Consider the following 4,776-nt stretch of genomic DNA (forward strand, 5'->3'; position numbering starts at 1 on the left):
GATGAGAGGCTGTTGGCACTTTTCTCACTGCAGAGGAACAGCCTAAAGATAAAATCTGCATGGAGCTCAGTGCCTGTGGCGAGCGTGTGGCTTCCTTCCTGGACTCTGCAGGTGAGGGAATCTGTTTGCCAGCTTGAATCTGCGAGCCTGCTTAATGCCAGTGCCCGATGCAAAAGTGCCTGCTGTCACATCATCCTCCCTCTTGTGGTTCTTGACGGATGTTTCATGGGTCTTAAATGGCAGCCTGTGGTCATAGCCTTGTATTGTCCCACGAGACTGAGTCACGAGATTGTCGTCGCTGTGACTTCCATCCTGCGGGTCTGCAGAGCTGACACTGCTCAGGTCTGCTGGAAGCACTGAGAGGCCTCTCAGGTGCTTGGCACAGGACCTCCAATTTCCTGGCAGCACCTGTGTGCTCATCAGGAACATGTTTTGTCGCCGCTGGTGTTGCTGCAACCAGCAGAGCCGGGCTTGTAGAGCAGGGGCATCTTGGGGTGTTCTTATGTAATGGCTCTCAATTTAACCAGTGCTGCTGTACACTTCATGACTCACTGCCAGCCTTGGTAACTTACTTCTGCACACTGGTGAGGCTCTACTAGAAAACTGTGTTTCTATAAAGAACAAAAAGCAAAATGCTTTACTCACAAACAGTGTAAGATGTTCCCGAACGAGAGCTGTGACAGTGTGGGCTTAGCTGCTGATGGATGGCACAAGCTTATACTAATGCAAAAGCTGGTTGACAGTAGATTGGATTCCAGGTAGAGCATCTCTCTCTCTGCATATAAAGTTATCCTGGTTTAATGTGTTGTGGTTTTTCTTCTAGCACCTCCATGAATTTATCTGCCCACAAGATACAGGGTATGTTTTCATAATGGCTTTGATTCTTCCACTAATCAATTTTTATGTAGTGACTGATCACAGAACTCAAGAAGTGCAGTTCGTGCAATTTGGAGATTTTTTTGGCGATAGTTGAGTATATTCACGTAGATGGAAGTCAAAAACCTACTGGGAGAGTGAAAACTGATTGCTTGGCAACTGGGCCTTGTTTTTAACATATCCATACTTTAATTTAGGCCACGTAACAGTTGGAATTTATACATAACCTATGTTGTAAAACAATTTCAGCAAGAGGCATGCATTTGTATTCTTGTTCTCGCTGGTGGCTGCGGAGCTCGAGAGCCCACACGTCTGCTCTCGAGGCTGCTTGTTTGGTTGTGTACTTGCACCCAGCTCTGAAATGACTCCCTGCTGTGCCCAGCTCTGTGCCAGGCTCTGGCTGTCCCTCTCCCTGCCACATGATGCTGGTACTGGTGTACACCTGCAGCCATTCCAGGCAGGATGCTTGCCTGCTCCATGCTGCGTGGCTGCCTGGTTGGATTTCAGTGCTTTCCTGAGCCTTTTCAGAGCTTTCCTGAGCCCCACTCCAGGTGTTTGCACTCTCACTCACTCTCTCCCTCTCTCCCTCCCTCCGTGTCCCTGGTCTCTTGTGAAAGGTTGGAACAGCATCAGGTGTGGCAGGGTGGACTGACCAGCTCCTGCAGCCTTCCTGCAGCCCACCAGCATTAGCCCAGCTGTAGGCAGGGCAGGTGGAGGGAAACACTCACCTTTTGCTTTGTTTTTCCTCCCTGTGCCAGTAGACCTTGATCTGCTGGCACAGGAGCCATTCTCCAGCTGGTCCTGTGGGATCTTGACTCTCTGGATGTGAAGCCAAGGGCGATGCTCCCACCTCTGCCAGCACTGGCTCACTGTGCCACAGCAGAGAGCTGTGTGTACTCCCAGCTCCACTGTCCAGGTGCTCCAAGTCACTTGCCTGCAGTGGCACTGTGTGACACAATGGCTTGATGTGATACCCACCTGCTCCACCTCCAGTGGTGGTACTTGAGCTTCTGTTTGCTCATGCAGAGCATTGCTGGGTCCCCCCCCACTTCAATGGGAGTGTTGGTGCCCATACTTGCACTCCTCAGCTTCACGTGGTGGCGTGTTCTGGGTGCAAGCAGGGACAGCAGTCCTTTAAATTCCCCAGAAATGGGTGCTTGTGGTAGAAATAGCTTGGTTTGAATGGTGTGTGAATGGAGATGTGCATGAGGCACCAGCAACAGCACTGGGATGAGGGTTAAAAGAGTCTGTTGGGAATAAGGACCCTGTTCCCAGCACTGAGGAATGTGTTGTTGTCCAGCCTGAAGGCTCCTGCTCCCACACAGCCACTGCACAGATGATGTGCCAGCAGGAGATCCTGGCTCTGGCCACAGGAAGGGAGCAGCACAGGTACAGCACATCCCATGGGCCATTGCTTCTCCAGTCAGCCACCAGGAAAACTCTGTGGCCACAGAGATGCATCTATTCCAAGCTGCAAAACCCAACCTCCTGCCCCAGCTGTCCCCTGTGGGTGCAGAGTGCAGGTCTTTGGAGAGGACTTTTCCTTCAAGGGCCTGGTGAGCTGTTCTGCTTGTTTGAGAATTCCCAAGAAAGCATTGCATCACATGCAGAAGCTCCGGGTGCCCCCTGCAGCACATATCACACACCTGGAAGACAACTGGATCTTGTGCCTCCAGTGCCTTTGATTGCCAGGCAATGCCATGGTTTTCTGGGTAGTTTGACATGGAGCTGTGCTTATGTTGCTTTGTTTCCATATCAGCACACTGACTTGGCTGCATGGAAACCATGGGCTGCTGAAGCTTGAGCAGATGGTGCACAGGGATGGGGTTGTAGAATAAATATTTAGCACTAAGCCATTTTTTTGCTATTTTCTCTACTGAATTTTAAAAATATCTAGTGTAACTTGGGGGATAAAATTTCTCAGGGGAATGTGTAAGAAGTGGCTGTTCTGGCCTTTGGGGGTGGGTTGGGAAGGGATGTTGGAAGATGAATATCCGTGGATTCAGAGCTTGGGTAGTGTTGCCCAGCTGCCATGCTGATGGATGTAACCAGGGCTGTGCCACGCTTTCCATGCCTGTGCTTCCGTGTTTTTGGAACCCAGCATGGAGCTGGGGTTAGGAGCACCTGTGGTATGGGTGACATTCTCCAGATACTGAAAGGAAAGAGCTCCTCCAGAACACACACGTGGTGTGTGCTGCTGCTCACTGCCTTTTTGGGTGCTGGTACTCTGTTCACATACAAGGGTTAGTGAGCAAATTCGGCCCCTGTAAGAGGGTTTATGGCTGCATGGAACATCCCTCAAGCCTTCAGGGTTGTTTTTGCTTTAAGTCCAGTAAATCCGTGTAAGCAGTGAGAGGGAAGAGCAGGGATGATGGAGGAAGCTCCAGGGTCTGTTTGCATTTAAGCGTTACCTGCTCTTAAGCTGATGTGCACAGAAACTCCTCAAAGGCTTAGACAGCTCACAGCATGTACTGTCATGATCCTTTTTGTATTTAAAACAGATCAAGACAAAAGGGCATTAAAATACAAATTTGATGAGGGAAAAACTTTCTGATTTTTTTCCCCCTCTGTGTTGGTTTCCTGTGAAAAACGTCGAGTCAGGGGCTGGCACAGCTGTCTGGCTGCACAGCAGGGAGGGAACACCGCTCCTCCACAGGAGAGAGCTGGCAGCTGTATGGAATTGCTCCTGGGCAGCCACTGCCAAAACATTGCTGCACTGGTTCTTCCCTGTGCTTGGCTGGGGTCTGCAATGGGATGGACTCATTAGTGCTCGGATGGAGGTGCTTCTGTGAGAAGGAGCCCTTTGCAGTGATACATTTCTGTTAGGGCAGAGCCTGCCAGCCCTTCCTGCTGCACTTCCAGCCTGCTCAGGTCCTGCTGCGTGCCTTCTTTTTCTGTTGTTCCTTTGCTGAGTTGATTTGTGCCCTTGGAGTCTCTTCTGTGATCCCTTACTGGGCCTTCTAGTTCTGCCAGAATTCCTGCAGGTATGCGGAATGTTCTGTTTGCATTCCCCACACTAGAAATTTGTTTGAGCAATCTCAGTGCTTTTTCAAAGTTCTTCGGACAAAGTGCAAGGCAGAAATATCACTTGCACCGAGGTGCTGCATATCTTTATCTACGAGGCTTCTTCAAGGTGGACAATCATTTCAGTTTTGCATTATTATAACCACCAATGGCCCAGTTCAGCTCTCCTTGAGCCTGTAAATCTGGCAGCACCTCAGTGTCCTGAAATGTTTTCCATTTCCTCTGGTGGCTCATTCCACATCTTACGGTCACCACACAGCCCGTATGACGTGATGTCTGTTCCACACATCACAAAGAAGTGCAGGCTGAGCGAGCAGTGGGGTTTTTCACATGTGCCATCTGTAAATGTGCTCCAGGTTTCTCCTTCCATTTGTTGTCGCCCCTCTGGAAAAGTCAGAACTGTGCTCTAAGTGTAGTTTGGAGTTGTGATAGTCCTCGGTGAGTATTTATGGGTAGGGCAACCTCTGTTTGCAAGGGTTTGTTGTTCCAAGCTGTGCATGTAACTGGAGAGAGGAGGAGGAGGAGGAAGGCCAGAGCAGTCATTTTGTCCACTGTTCAGCTGGCAGGGCTGGAAGGCAACAACCCCAGGTAGGTGCCCAGCCCACCATCACACTTCCCGATGGAACTCTGCTCTGCTGGGCACTTGGCAACAACAGGTGTGATGGGCACCTCCAGCAGGCTGAGGGTGCCGAGTGCCCTCCATAAACCTGTGGTGTGTTTAATCCAGGGTGTGCAGCGAGCTTTGCTTCAGTCACTGAAGGAGGAAACCCTCCCCTGCCCCAAGGTTCTGCTGTGCCAGCGGTGAATCCATACCCGCTCCCTTCCCGTGCCCTCAGGCTGGGCTGGAGAACCTGTGCCACCCACTGCCCTGGGGGA

This window comes from Corvus brachyrhynchos, unplaced genomic scaffold, assembly GCF_000691975.1.
Source record: "Corvus brachyrhynchos isolate BGI_N302 unplaced genomic scaffold, ASM69197v1 scaffold63, whole genome shotgun sequence".
Classification (NCBI taxonomy): domain Eukaryota; kingdom Metazoa; phylum Chordata; class Aves; order Passeriformes; family Corvidae; genus Corvus; species Corvus brachyrhynchos.